General features: G+C 38.3%; 1 protein-coding gene across 8 annotated transcripts in view; it reads left to right on the top strand.

Moving 5' to 3' along the window:
- LOC128020142 (PTB domain-containing engulfment adapter protein 1-like) overlaps nt 1–16,734 on the top strand; it is a 197,137-nt gene that overhangs the window by 44,607 nt on the left and 135,796 nt on the right. The window lies entirely within an intron of this gene.

Here is a 16,734-nt window from a genome sequence, read left to right as displayed (position 1 = left end):
TTTTTTTTTTAGTAAAGAAACTACATCTTTCTTTCTTCAGTTGGGGCTTAGATGATTTCTGAAAATTTCAATAATCACAAATGAGTAAAAAAGATTCTTGCTGGTCAATTTAACACAATCACAGGAAAACTGCAATGCATTTTTCTTCAGATTGAACTTGACAGAAGTTTCCTCTTTTTTTTCCCTATGTTTGGATTAAAAGGCTCTTAAGGCTCTTGGTAAGAAAACAAATGAATCCTCCATACAACACCATGGCAAATTCTTTCACACTGTCTGAACCATTCCATTAGCAGGGCTTAGTAATGTGTGTTAGGTTTGTTTTGTCTTTACCAGAAATGTGTGGATACAAGTACCAGGGTATGATCAATTAAGGGTGTATACATACTAGGTGAACTGAACCATGTCCGAGCATGTTTTACCCCAAAGTATCATTTGTTTGATCGCTATGTGCTGTGCCCTGGCCCACTTGAAGAGGTTGACTGTTAAGGCCAATTTATACTTCTGTGCGAGTGTACACCGTAGTGTACGTCGTAGGCTATGCACATAGGGGACGCCGTCGTGAGCATTTATACTTCTGCGTATGTCTGTTTTGCTCTGCAGTTACACCACCGAAACGCTAGTTGAAGTGAGCGGGTTCCACTGTGTTTCATTCCTCGATCCTCGTGGATCGATCTGGCAGTCTTTGTAATCTCCCGAAGAGGAGTCATACAGATGGCTGTATTTCCTCTTTTCTTCAATTAATCGCTCGGTCACTTGGTCCATTTCCATGTTGGCTCTTCACTGAATTTCGGAATTTAAAAATGGTGGGCGGTCGAGAGTGCAGTAGATCATTCCGGAAATGCGTAGGAGGAAACATGATACTACCAAGCCGACCAATCACAATCGCGATGCGTAGTTAAATTTTTGAGGAGGTGCGCGTCAGGGTACGGCGAAGGGTACAACGTATGGTACACGTCAATGCGTATGCTACGCCGTACCTACTACGTGCACCCGACGCAGAAGTATAAATTGGCCTTTAGAAAGGGTCTAGGTGGATATCGCTAACCATGCCGGAGCACAGAACAGCTAATACTTTTGTGTGCACTACTGTCATCTTTCTGACAATAAACATCTTCTATTACTACTTGGATAGTAATAAGTATATTCAGGTTTATAACGGGTGTTGTTCTCACCTTATTGGTGTAGAAACGCACCTCAGACTCAGTACAAGACAACCATGTGAAATGTGAGTATGCCCTAAGTGGGAAGAGTAGGCATTAAGTTCATTAGGCACCACTGAATAAAAATCCTTCTATTCAAGGAAGTGAAACATCCAACACAGCACATTAAAGGTCCCCTTCTTCGTGATCCCATGTTTTAAACTTTAGTTAGTGTGTAATGTTGTTGTTAGAGTATAAATAATATCTGTAAAATTCTAAAGCTCAAAGTTCAATGCCAAGCTAGATTTTATTTAACAGAATTCGTCTACAAAAAACGACCCGTTTGGACTACATCCCTTTAGTTCCTGGAGTAATGACATCACTAAAACAGTTTTTTTTAACTAACCTCCACCCACATTAATTCACAAACAGGGGGCGTGGCCTTATTGCGCATCCGACGGAGAAGAAGGAAGAGCTGCGTTTGTGTTTGCCATGTCGTTGACACGTTGAAACATATGAAATTATGTAACATATGTACATAGTAAAACTATGTGCAGCACATTTTGCTGAGGACAACTACTCAATAAATGTAATGCCGGATTCGCACAAAGATTATTCCTGAAAGATGGAGCAGTTCCCTCTTTGTCTGGAGAAGGCGTTGTTTATGGACCACAACCGGTAAGTTGGTGCATTTAACAGTTTCTGTAACTTACTACACAAAGGACAACGCTGTTTAGCTTTGTTAACTAGATGTTAGGGCTGTGCAAAAAAAAAACAAATTAAATTTTCATGCGCATCTCGTCAGTAAAAACGCTCCTGTGATTATAAGTTCATATCCAGCACATGCTCCTGCCCACTTGTTTCTCAAAACTCGTCCAGTTGCGTTTCCAGGAGGGCAGCATGCTCTAAGCTGCTGTCGAATCCCAACACAGGAACCGCTGGCCCAATCACAACTTGTTACGTATTTCCGAAGGAGGGACTTTATAGAACAAGGAAGTCATCAGCTCGTTTTTGTGACAGTGAAAACAGCGGTCTACAGATAGGTGAATTATGTGAAAAATAACATGGACACATGTTATATTGCACACTGTAAACACAAAGCTTCAAAAAAGTGCGTAAAAACGGGACCTTTAAATTTGGCAATATGGCACTCCAACAATAAAAAAAAAAATGTCTATTTTTTGTGCATTACATTTAACAACATTAACTCACCAGATGCTTGCTTGTTTAGAAAACTGTGTGACAGTCACGACCCCCCCCCCTCCCATTTATTTTCACCATAGATATTTAAAAGCCATAAACCACAAATTTATTTGAAGTAAATCTATATTTGAAAATAACAGCTACAAAGCTATATACATATATTTATAGGAGAATGAAATACTCTTCCCATGATGATTTGAGAATGATGTGAATGAATCAAACACAATAACTATTGAATATCATACTGTACTGTATAATGTGAAAAATATTTTGTTAAATATTGTATGATATGAAACTTTCTACAGATTTATGCTCTTATGCCTTCATCTCGCTTACAAATGTCAGAGCTCATAGTTGTTCTGTCTTACTCTAGTTTACACGATTGCTGAAAAAATCTGTTGTTTTACAATCATGTACAATCACTGTTTTTATTTATTTTGATGAATACTAAATCTGTTTTTTATTTTGTTTTTAGGAGTGAGATGAATTAATGCACATTCACATTTAGTCTGAAACTACAGGCTTGTCAGTCAATAAACAGGAAAACAAAGCAACTGCCGTTACTTTTTTTATATTTTCTTGTAAATTAAAAAAGTAGTGCGTTACTTTACTAGTTACTTGAAAAAAGTAATCTGATTATGTAACTCCTGTTACTTGTAATGTGTGACCCCCAACACTGTTTCTGAAGTTAAATCTTAAGTAAACGAGAAAACTTAAAACTGCAAATGTTATACTGCTACTCTGAGACCAAACTTGGAATTCAGGGCCTCCGACTGCAGGTCATTTTGGGCATCCTTGGGCCACCCTGGGCCGCTTATCAGTTTTAAAAATAAAATGCAGAAATTGTTGTAGGTACTGTCCCCTTGATGAAAATTGTTTCCAGCCTTGACCCTAGCCCAGCTGATACTGTCAGTAGATCAGGTCACAGAGCACAAGTCATTTAAAAATAAGTGGATTCAAGGATTCGTTCACTAATCTAGAGCACATTTTAGACTTCTGTTTCATTCACCATGTAGGAAGAGAAAGAGAGAGAGAACTCAAATTTACTTGACAGCCCTCCAGCTCTCAGTTATGCAAGGATTCCCACAGGCATCCCATTTCTTGCCTCAGCATCTAGACACTGATGTGCATTAGGGTCGGAGCAACTAGAGACTATGGCTTTGGATAAGCGTTAAAAAATCTGATTGTTTTGGCTGATCCAACTCAAATCCGTTTAGTTGTTTGTAGTCTAGTGATTCTCAAATAAGTCTGTCTTTGAACCAGTTTATTTTTATTTTTTACTTTTTAAGGTTCACATGAATTTATTGGCAAAGCATTTGTAAATCACTCCACTGTAGATTTTTTTAATAATAGTTTCCACCAAAGTCAATAGTTTTTGTTGTAGTAAAATGGTGGTGGTATAAGCTTTTTTATTATTTTTGATGGAATTCAATAGTTATGGATTTTTTTGATGATTGACTACTGGAGGAACTACTGGAAACATTTTTGAATGATAATTCACATGAATCTGTTATCTGATTATTTTGAACCATTTCTTAAAATTATATACATGAACTGACTCGCAAAGTGTTTGTAAATCACTCCACTAACTGTTGTTTATATAAAATCGTAGTAGGGAACGAGACACTGCGTCCTTGTCGTGACCCATGTCTGAAGCATACTTTGAAAAAACACTACCTCGTTGGCCGGCGACAGCGTCTGACGTCACTACTGGCGCGACTATAAATCAGCGCCAGGAGAACACATCATCCACTTTTTCGTCTGAAGCTTACGTCCGAAGTTTGGCAGGGAGCTAGAGGACAAATTGTCTCGTTCCCTACTCAGGGAACCATTGAAAGACATTCCCTTTCAAGGGAACTTCGAACTGCGTCCTCTAGGGGGCGCTATGGGGAACAGTATACCCACGCCGCCATGCTGAGGGGAATGCAGGCCAGAATCATGGCAAACACATGGCAAGTACCAACTCTACCATTTCCCTTGGAGTTGCCCCTGGGACGTTTAGATGGCTGTCCATGACATTATCCCGGCCAAAGGCCTAAGCTATAAACAAAAGTTTTTATTTGTTAGGGGCTCGGTCCAGGGTAGAGCTAAAGGCTTGGAATCAGGAAGGATTCCTTTAAAGGGATACTGGCTAAGAACCCAGTATTTATACAAGGTCTTGCCTGTCACACAGGGGCTAACGCTTGCTCTCGTATAAGCTTGCTGAAGGAGCTGTCTCAACAGATCCCTAGTAGCAACACCCTGTTTAGACAGATAGGTATCCGAGGATACATAAGTGGAGTGGGTTCCAAGATAAACAGGGCTTTACCAACTCAAGAAAGGGCACGAAGCAGCTGCGCAAAGCCCTCACCATAAAGGATTTTAGAAAGATAGCAGAGCACTTGTGTGCAAACTTACAACATTGTGGATTTCAGTAATTACCACCTCCACTTCCCGCTTGATGCGACAGCACAATTAAGCAGCCAGGAGGCCCCTCAGGGTGACCTGGCCGGACATCCATGAGATTCCCTGCAGTGCTGTGCCAGTTCTGATGATAAGCGAGGCTCCCGCAGAGGCCTGTGATCTCGGCCGCCTAATACCAGAGCACAAGGCCGGATGGCCGGTGCTGGCGAATGTTTAGTAAACGCCGTAACTGAGCACTGTAAAGGAAACTCACAGTTTGTTAGTAGATACACAACCACCAGCAATTTAATACACATAAGTATATACAGAAAGGGTTACATACTCTCCACCCTCCTGCACTGGAGCCCCGCTCAAGGGGCACCTCCTTTTAGTCCAGACAATCAGTAAGGTGGTTGCATTGAACATAGAATCAGACAAAAACATCATAGGTCCAGCATAGGAGAAATTTCCCACCTAACCTCGATTAGGTGGAGAGCTGGTTGTTACAGGGGAATTAGGCAGGGGAGGATAAAGTCAGAAGTTAAAAACACCCAAAGGGAATGAGTAGCTACCTAGGTATCATTACGATTCAGATGAAAATGCTGCCTCATCTGAATCACATCCCTCAGGTCCTATTTATCTCCTCGTGACCCACGATTCCTCTTACCACCATAGGTGGGGGAAGAGCGCGAGCTGTGACACTAGCCTTCTGTGTGTGTCTTTGATAGTCAGATCGAGGCGGGCCAGGATCCCTATGTTGTTCAGGCTTGGACCTGTGGAATAAAGCATTTAAAGGCAGCTGAGCGCACCCTTACCTTCCTGTACTTCTTGACCACCGTCTCGATGGAGGTACCAAAAAGTTCTGAAGGCGAGACCGGAGCATCGAGAAGAAAGCCCCTTTCTCCTGATGTCTGCCAGGTTCACCCACAGATGTCTCTCTGTTAACACCATGGCCGCCATAGACCTACCCATGGCAGAGGCGGCTTGCTTGGTAGCATGGAGAGAGGGGTCTGTGGTGTGGCGCAGCTCTGTCAGCTGAAAGGCCCTCGTCTTTATCCAGGTCCTTCAGCAGATCAGCCTGATAAGCCTGGAGCACTGCCATCGTGTGCAAAGAAGCCACAGCCTGACCTGTTGCTGCGTATGCTCTGCCATTAAAGCGGGATGTATCCTGGAGGGCCTTAGATGGCAAAGAGGGAGATTTAAGAGAGGATGTTTCCCCCACAGAGATCTATTCTACAGGGGGCATTCTCTCATAGCCGTTTTCGCGCATCGCCTTGATGTTGGCATAACTCGTTTGCTGAAACCAATGGATGCGAGAAGAAAACGGCCTCTTCCATTCTTTTTCGACTTCATTCGAAATGCATGTAAATCAGGCAAGAAAGGAAGGCTCACCTGGGCTGGAGGACTATGATCAGATAAATAACGCTCGTCGAGGTGACCTCGCGCCGTCACTTTGCTGGCACGTTTCCATGGCAAATCCAACTTTCCATGGCAAATCCAACAGCTCCACATACGCAGGGCAGGATTGAGAAGGCTCATCCTCAGCTTCTTAGCTAGCCTCAGACATTTCCTGCTCTTCCTGGGCAGAACCCAGCAGAGCACTAACTTCAGTATCAGAAAGGGTTAATGACAACACATCTTCCTCCTGAAGTTCACTCTCGTCTGCCGCCGAAGAGCGCGAAAGGGAAAGTCCCTCTCTAAACTCCTCAGCGAGATCCACCTGCGATCCCCACAAGCTCACTCTCCTCCGTGCCTCAGCACCGGCGGATCCTGAACCGCGGGAAGCAGATAGCTGCCGCTCTTTCCTCGAAAAGAGAGACAGACGAGAGCAAACTTTTTTCCCTCAAGGACATCACGCGCATGCTCTTCACCCAAACAAGAGACGCAAAAACTGTGTGTCTCATCAGGTGTCAAATAACGCCGACACGGATGTACACGCTGTCTAAAATCCTTGCTAGTGGATGCCATGATAAACAGAAAAAGATCACTCTTACTGTGGTGATTCTCTCAGATGCACACTTCGAACAAAGCAGTCAATGAAAACGAAAAAGAGGATGACGTGTTCTCCTGGCGCTGATTCATAGTCGCACCGGTAGTGACGTCAGAGGCTGTCACCAACAAGTTGGTGTTTTTTCAAAGTATGCTTCAGACACGGGTCACGATGAGGTGTTCTCCATAGCGCCCCCTAGAGGACACAGTTAGAAGTTCCCTTCTAAGGCAACCATAGTAACCATACTTTCCACCAAAAATACTGTAAAACAATTATTGTTGTAGTGAAATGGTGGTGGTATATGCCACACTACCAAAAAAGGAAACCAAACAGAGAAACAATAAGATTCTGAAGGGTACTTTTATTCTTTGAAGATATCATATTAATATTAGAATTATTTTACTATAGTAACTGTGGTTTAATTTTTTTTATTCTAAATATACATTTTGTGAGACATTTATTAGATATTTATACATACATATTTATTACATTTTATAAAAAATATATACATTTACAACTAATAATTTTAGTTTTATATTTATATTTTTAATAAATATTTATCCTAAATGTATTTATTAATTAATTAATTGATATATGGGATAGTGAACACAATCTGAAGAAATGGATTTGATTTCATCATCTGCAAAATGGCAGTGTGTGCAGTCATTCCTAAAGATCTGATTTGATCAGACTTCCATGTATTGTGTAAAAAAAAAAAAAAAATAGAATAGACTGCCTGTGCTAGTAATATCAATTTTAATGGATTTACTTTGCAGGAAGCATTAGCATGAGTTCCTCTCAGTGGGCGGTTGACAGGTTTATTTTAGAGTCAGTGAGGACACATTAATGTTGCTCAGGCTACTCTCAAGGACCTTTCAGAAGACTGCTCTTCCTGTGTCTGATTCCCACCAGCCTTTTAAATGCATAAGGACATTAAAATGCACCTCCTGCACAAAGGCTTCAGCAGCTACACTGAATCACACATATGGAAGAAGTTCTGGTTACATGTCCTGGCTTTATCCAGGGATTTTCACTTCCCATTAGAGAGTGGCATATATGGTACACCTGTCTCCAGGCGGGGTCTAACCCCAGCAATCATCACCAAGCTTACTGGCTGAAGCATTGGCATCAGTGATGGAACGACTTTCCATGTAAATCTGACAGCTGAATGACCCCATTTCTGCGTTACCATTAATGAGATTTTCAAAAGCATTTATTTATTTATTTATTTATTTATTTATTCTAAATGCATATTATTAATCCTAAAATATTTTTTACACATTTATGTAGTATTAAATTATTTATTATTGAATAAGTGTTCCTAAATTTATTTTTATCCGAAATGTATTTATTGTACATTTATTTAAATAAATTGTTTGTTTGTGTTTATTTATAAATGTATTCTAATTAATTTTTTAATTGTTTATTCTGAGTTGATTAATTCATTCCAAGTTTGCTTTTACATATTTCTATTATTAATTGATTCAGGCACAAGTAGTTTTGCTTCAGTGTTAATTTTGACAGCAAATTCGGATTTAGTCTTAGTCTTAGTCTTTTGAATAACACACCATTTAGTTTTAGTCACATTTTAGTCATCTGAAATGTTTTAGTCTTAGTCTAGTTTTAGTCGACTAAATATCATAAGAGTTTTAGTCTTAGTCTAGTCTTAAGTCTTTTAGTCTTAGTCTAGTTTTTTTTTAGTAGAACAAAGTCAACTTAGTTGACTTGACTAAATGTTTCCATCAGTCTGTTATGGAATGGTATTTATAAAATAAACATAAGGCCTGCTCTCAATGAAAAATATACATGCTCTCTGAAAAAGATATGCATTCGTCCTGAATGATATGCAATGCATATGACATTCTTTCAAGATGAAGTACAGTATTATTGAAATAGACAACCACCTATATTATATTTGTATTGTATGTTCATTCTATTTCTTTATTTGTGCTATTTACACAAAGTTTACATTTTTTTAAGTTTGTTTTTGTTCATTTAAAATAGCACTGCATAGTCTTCACTGTAAAATAAAATACACAATCAAACCAAAATGTATTCAGACACCTTCAACGTTTCTTACAATATCACAGTTTATTTGCTGTAGTTTAGAAATTGGTAATAAAATATGACAATAACTCAGGGTTAAACTGTGTCAGAACAACAAATTCATCTTGATAATGTCTGATGCAATGCTTAATTTGGTTCAGTCTGTGGTGTGAAAAGGTTGCATTAGAAATTAAAGAAAGAAACACTTAAGCAAAACATGCTCAGGTCCCTAATAGTTGTTTTTTTTTTTTAGTCACTAGTAAAACAATATAATCTATTCTATCTGATTTTCGGATTGACTTTGGATAAATTCTTGTTAAAACTACAAAGTAATTCAATCAAGAGCAGTGAGTGATTTACTTTCATTTTCATACATTAAAGACACTGACAGCAGAGCTAGTAAATTAGGCGCGGTCACTTTAAGAGACAAATGCATCCATTATAAAGATACGCATCCGATTTCTTTCCAACGCTTTACTTTCACTGAAGACATAACTACAGACTTTTTCGAACACACTTTCCAAGACGGGTATTTCGACATATTTAGTATGTATTTGTTGTCGGTACAAAAGCAAGAAGACTTTGAGACGCGTCTCTGCTTGCTCTCTGAACACCAGAACACCGCGCTGCTGAATTGTGCTCTTTCACTTTTCGCTCTTTTTCTTATGTTTATTTAAAATGCGATTTGTATTTGTTCGTTCAGGTGCAGGAGGACGCAAACGTCCTGAAAGAGAGCTCGGTTCAGTGTTACGCGAGTAACCAGCTGCTCTGCTCAGTTCAACTTTCCCGCATCGCGGGGCTGAAGCCAACTCGATGTGTTGAATGCTTGGAGCACGTTATAAAACGTATTCTTAAAATACACATTTCTGTTTTAATAAATGCTCATATTAAAACATAGCATTACACATAAGTAGGTACAAAAATAATCAGTGATACATTTACGACCGCATAAAAATTTGGGTCGCAATGGCATTTCAAAAGGTTGCAGTGTAGTTCCCTGTGTAAACAACTTAACTGTTATGAAAACGTCCTCGAAACTGTGCGAATTTCTGCAAACTCATCTTTGTTCTCTTTTCTGTGTAACTGCTGCTTTGTTTAGCTGTGGCGCTTGCATTTGCCGCGGCTTTTTAAAATGGCTCGGCTGCTTCTGCATAGATCAACCTACCCTCAAAGATTCGCACTGATTGGATCTCTTCTCCATTCGTCCCTCCCATATATTTTCGTCTCATTTTTATTCGTTGACTAAAGTGTCAGTTATATTTCGTCACGTTTTTCGTCATCATATCTGACTTTTTATTTAGTTTTTATTTAGTTTTCGTCCGTGAAAAAGGTTAGTTGACGAATATTTTTCGTCATAGTCTTCGTCAACGAAATTAACACTGTTTTGCTTAGCAAATGTAGATGTTTTCGGCTAAACCTGGTTTGCAATGCAATGGATCTGTAATATTGCTAACATTCTGGCTGTCTGAGTTCCCGCTGCACCCAGACAACTAAGACAGGATGTTCCCAGCAGCAATGCATGCTCACTGGGCTCTTTCCCTCACAGCTGTGGCCTATACACCCCAGGCTCTCAAATAACAGCACCTGTCCTTGTTGGGTCCACTATGGACTCTCCTGAGAATAGGCCGGATTTCTTTGAATGCATTGGTCAAACATCTGACAACAGCATGGACTCCTTGTTTATTACTTTTGGACTAATAGGGCACAAACACGGGGGCAACAGTTGCGGATCAATAATACCACAAGCTCGGTTGCTGTGGGACCCAGTTTCAGTCACTTTGTAAATGGCTGAGGTTTAATATCTACAGTCCATGTGTGACACATTTTCACATCTCTTGACGTCAACTGTGAAATTATAGCACAGCAACTCTAATATTTCTTCCGTTCATACAGACAAATACAGTCATGCCCACAAATATTGGCACCCTTGGTAAATATGATCAAATAAGGTTGTGAAAATTCATCCGTGTTGTTAATCCTTTTGATCTTTTATTAAAAAAATTCACAAAAATGTATAATTTCATTGGATGATAAGAATTTTAAATGGGGGGAAATATCATTATGAAATAAATGTTTTTCTCTAATATTCGTTGGACACAATTATTGGCACCCTTTTATTCAATACTTTTTGAAACCTCCATTTGCCAGTTTAACAGCTCTAAATGTTCTCCTATAATGCCTGATGAGGTTAGAGAACACCTCACAAGAGATCAGAGACCATTCCTTCATCCAGAATCAGTCCAGAACCTTTAGATTCCCAGCTCCATGTTTGTGCTTCTCCTCTTCAGTTCACTCCTCTCATTTTTCGTAGGGTTCAAGTCAGAGGACTGCAATGGCTATAGCAGAAGCTTGGTTTTGAGCTCAGTGACCCATTTCTGTGTTATTTCTGAGGCTTGTGTTTGGATTATTGTACAGTCGGAAGATCCAAACATGACCTATTATAATATTTCTAACAGAGTCAGTCACTTACAGATTTTTTATTTGTTGGTATTTGATAGAATCCATGATGCCATGTATCTAAACAAGATGTCCAGGACCTCCAGCAGAAATACAGGCCCACAACATCAAAAATAGAGCAGTATATTTCATTGTACACATGGGGTACTTTTTTTCTCTGTGTTCACCAAACCCATCTTGAGTGTTTGCTGCTAAAAAGCTCATTTTTTAGTTTCCTCTGATCATAAAAGCCAGTCCCATTTAAACTTCCAATCATGGCTGAGAACTGAATATGCTTTAGTTTGTTTTTGAATGAGCTAGGATAATTTTTCTTGTAACCCTCCCAAATAACATGTGGTGACGTAGGTTCAGTTTGACAATTTTTTTAAAAGGTTTTCTGAACCAGAGACTCAACTATTTTCTGCAATTCTCCAGCTGTGACCCTTGGAGAGTCTTTAGCTACATAAACTCTCCTTCTCACCTCACATTAGGATCATATAGACACACGTCCTCTTCCAGGCAGTTTTGTATCATTTTCTGTTGGTGGGAAATTCTTAATTATTGCCCTGATGGTGGAAATGGGAATTTTTAATGCTCTAGTTCTTTTCTTAAAGCCACTTCACCGATTTCTGAAGCCCCAATATCTTTTGCTGCACATCATAAATATTTTCTCTGGTTTTTCTCATTGTGATGGATGATTAAGGGAATTTGGGCTTTATTTTCCCTCCTCTTTATATTTCTGTGAAAAAGGAAGCCAGAGCTGGATGATTTCATGTTTATAATCATGCTAGAGTGCTCAAAATTGTGAATATGAATAGGAATATACTTCAGAGACATTTTCTCATAAGAATTTCTAGGGGTGCCAATAATTGTGTCCAACGAGTATTTGAGAAAAACATTAATTTCATAATGATATTTCCCCTCCGTTTTAAATTCTTATTATCCAATGAAAGGATACATTCTTGTGAATTTTTTAAATAAAAAATCAAAAGGATTAACAATGCAGATGAATTTTCACAGCCTTTTTTGATCATATTTGCCAAGAGTGCCAATATTTGTGGGCATGACTGTATGATCATTTATGACAATTCAGAAAATGGGACACTTCAGATTTTCATTCTTGTATTTGTGCTTTGTTTAGTGTGCATAGTCTTGCTTTCCAAACATTTATGGGAATCTCTGCGTAATCTCACTTATGTGTTTCCTGACTAAAGCTCCCTTGATGTGCTGTGTGAAAATTGCTCAGACTGAGCAGATCACCCAACAGGCATTGCAAGGATAAAAACTAATTGAAATCACAAATCCTTCTGGGAGCCTTTCACTTTTTTCCTCTGTAGGGGACATCTGAATCTTTTTCTGAATTTCCTCAAGGGTTTGACATAATAACCTCCTGTTCTTGGTTTTTGAAAATTGTTGACTTCTCTTGTACAGGAAAGACTTTCATTTTATTTTTGATTGCAGGACCAAAATAAATGAAAAGGTGTGCCCTTGAATGTTTTATATTTAAAACTAAGATTTGAGCAACTATGAAACATTCTATGAAGTCGAAGAAAATGTAAAATAGATCCTATGAAAAAAATTAGAATTTTGTTCATGTATAGAAATTGAGGTAAACTTTGTAAAAACTCTGTTACAAATCGTAATCCAATAAGCCAGCCTAAATGATACCATCAGATCCCATTCCCACAACAGTTTCAGAGAATTATAAGACGTCAGGTTAGAGCAATAGAGAATATATATATATATATATATATATATATATATATATATATTCCAGAATGTGTTAATTACTAATTTTTATAAATAACAATTATGGGTTTTGTTGTTTTCTCCATTTCTTTTATATTGCCATAATTTATTAAATTATAATTTTTTGGTAGGCCTAACTGAGTCTGGATGCCCCAAATTCTTCATTGAAGTGCAAAGAACATTACCAAATTCCAAAGACATTTTGTTTTGGGCCTCGGGAGCATATCAGATTAGCCATGCTGGAAAACAGTTTAACATTATAACAGTTTGTTTTTCAAAGTTAGACAAGTGATATAACTCTACATTATCACACCAAAAGCACCACAGTCCCTTATTCCCTTGAAAGAAGCTATTATTCAAATGCCTTGTTTACTTTACAGATAACTAGAAAAAACGGACAGTAATTTCCCATAAAATCCTGGAAGCATTCCTGAGGAGGGACCAGTCTGTATGGTCATAGTGAATGTTTTAATTGAGTAAAGACTCTCCCGTATGCCCATTTCCTTTGCTATCAAAGGCAAGGCTTGATTAGATAGAACAAACACATGTTTGGAGCCTTTGTTTCCTGAACAAATTTGTACTGCCCAGGTCACCGTGTCTCAGGCTGTAGTTCGCTTTGGGACCCCAAAGCATGTACTTTCAAGTCAAACAATTTGTCTGAATTCAGTGAACCTGAATAATTTATAAATTTTGAACAATTTAAAACTGAATATGAATATGTTTGAAACTGAACACCCCCTACTAATATGAATAATATATATATATATATATATATATATATATATATATATATATATATATATATAATTTATTTTTTTTATTGATGTAGTCCTCGGTCAACCAAGTTCCCTTTCAGTCAATCACTCTCGATGTAACATCGTGATGACTGACGAACTGGAATCTGGCCAAAGAGACCAGTCCACTTTGAGTGTAAATAAACGAGCCAATGGACATAGGCATGCAGATCTCACATCTGGCTGTCATACCCCTCAGTGTGGTATAAAGGGCAGCAGGTGCACCGCATTAATTAATCCTTTCGCTTCGGAGCTGAGCAGTGGTGCATCACTTGTGATTGTGAGTATATGTGTGGAGTTATGGTACAGCAGCGGTGTTCATGGTCTCACAAAAAGAGAGACATGTCATCAGCACTAAAAGAGCAACATGGGTGATCGCATCTTTTTAAAGATGTCTCATCACCCGTGGGTTTCTGGATGTGGTCATTATCTGGCACCTCAGGACGGTCATAATAACTGCCCCGCGTTTCTGGGCATTAAGCAAGCTGAGGAAGCATTCATAGATGGTGCATGTTCTCCTTGTCGGGACATGAGCATCTCGGCGTTGCATAAAACACTCCGTTATGTCAAACGTGGTGTCTGCCTTATAGGAAGGGTCAAGTGGCCTACACAGGGCACTGGAGGGGGCAGCTCCTGTGGTGCATTGGTAGGGATCCCAATTCGTCAGTCATCCTCGATGTGACGTAGAGAGTGACTGACTAAAAGGAAATATCTCTGTTACATATGTAACCCTCTTTCCCTGAAGGTGGGAATAGAGACGTCACGTCCCGTTACCACAGTTGCTGTACCACCGCTGAGCTGTCTGGTCACCGGCTTGGCTCCTCAGCAAAAACATGAATTAATGCAGTGCACCTGCTGCCTCTTATACCAGCTCTGTGGGATATTTAGATGGCAATGTTTACACTATTGAAATTTAAGCAGAGTAATGCCTGTCACGTGTATTTCATTTAATTGTGAATGCTGTATTTGTCATGATAATAAAAAAAAAAAAGAAAAAGTGCAATCATTTCAACAAAATAATCATTTATGGCGATGTAAAAATATGTGCAATTAGAGAAATAAAATAATAGGAGAATAGGCTTTTCTATGTGTGAGTTCCATTTCCTGTGTCACTTTCCCTAGGCGTATGAATGTGTGAGGATGAGAGAGAGTGGTACTCACCCATCTGTGAATTGGTAAAAAGCATTTTTTCATCATATTTTGAAGCTAAATGCAGGTGACATTGGCCTTGGGCAGCCTCCTCCGTGTTATATTCCATTAGTCTGGCCTGCATACTATTTAGATCCAACTGTGATCTTGAAACATGGATGCTAATGTTGTCTAATCTCCATAATCAGAGATTTGAGAAATTAATATCAAGACAGCTTAACAGATTATTTAAGAAAAATATATGAACAGAGATAGATTAGGTTAGGTATTAAGGTGCAGACAACACTCTTTTCAAGGTTACATTTTGAATGTGTATGTGGTTTACTATAATGCATTTGGTTAATTTCCAGATTTTTTTTTATTATTTTTTCATTTCATTGATTTTGGCCCAACAGTGCTAAAAGGTTTCCAAGGTAACTATTGAATGAAGTTGAAAGTTTGTTTAAACATTCAAAATATCATGATGTAGAAATCATCACCAAGTATTTATATTTAAATTCATATTCCAACAGCATTGCTTTTCAGAGTCTGTGAAATATGATTTTTAATCGTGCCTCTGTTTATATTTAAATGTATATAAATATTTAATTGGTGAATCTGATAAAAAAACATGTCCAAATATCTATTTTTAATGTCATTTTAAACATTCAAGGTAATTTCCAAACAAATTCTCATTACTGTAATCCCTCCAGATTTATTACACTAAAATACTGCAATATGAGGATTATAAAGATGCCACCATGATTTCAATATAATTTTTTTTTTTTTTTTTTTTGCTTTACATAACAGTAAGGTTTTATTTTTTTCTGTTTTTTTTTCATTGAAAATTTGAATTTGTGTGTACTGTATACTAAATTGTGATAAAAATAATTCCACAATCTAAACTAAATATTCCTGAAATGCCTTTACTGTATTTTGTGTAAGCAATATCTATTTTGCTTTTTTTATGCCTGCCGTATCTTCCTTGATACAGATGCGTGCTATTTATTTAAATCAATGATGCAGGGCACTGTCGAAAGTCTGGGATAAATCAGAACATACGATAAACACACATTCATGTGGACAGATGAATGAATGCTTATCCTGTTTGTCAAGTGCTTTTGTATGTTAGCCCACCTGTTCCAGCACTCAGTATCGGTGGACTTTCCCTCTTATTAGACACCATGCTACGTGCTGAGAGAGATTTCATCTTTTAGCTTGAACACTGAACATATTCTAGTGAGTTGGAACTGAAGAAAATGTGTTCACATAAACAAGGTCTTTCATTTGTTCTGGGTTCAAAGTACAGGAAAATGGGCACCAAAGTATAACATTTGAGACTGAATTATATTGATGGCCTCATGTCCCAAAGGCATTTTTTTTTTTTTTAGTCTGTCATGCAACTGTTTTACAGTTTGTTTTCCATTTGAGGCTTGTAAAGAAAGTGCCAAGTGCTCTCTGGGATTGCCTCATTTACTTAATGCTTTCCAAGATGGTGGACAACATATGTTGTCAATTTAATACTACTCTATGGCATGTCAGAGGAAACATCTGGCAGGCCAATGCTTCCTATGTAGAACTTTTTGTGTAGTCTTTACTCACAGCATGATACCCTTTTAGTTCTCATAAATATCTGATGACATGCATTCCAGACATTTACTTTTGTACACTAGCAGGTAGGAATTCAGCAATGAAGCAGCTATACCATCATATTTTTACTGTTTACATTTTGTTTTCCATTGTTTAACTGTTTACTTGCAGTGTTCATGTTCATATAAAATTATGTAGATCAGTTTGTTTTCTTTATTGGAACAGATTTAAAGAAATTTCACATCACTTGTTCAACGAGTGAATGGGTGCCGTCAGA

Source organism: Carassius gibelio, chromosome A9 (genome assembly GCF_023724105.1).
Source record: "Carassius gibelio isolate Cgi1373 ecotype wild population from Czech Republic chromosome A9, carGib1.2-hapl.c, whole genome shotgun sequence".
NCBI lineage: Eukaryota > Metazoa > Chordata > Actinopteri > Cypriniformes > Cyprinidae > Carassius > Carassius gibelio.
Note: the sequence above shows the minus strand (reverse complement) of the source record. Positions and strands in the feature narration are given on the sequence as shown.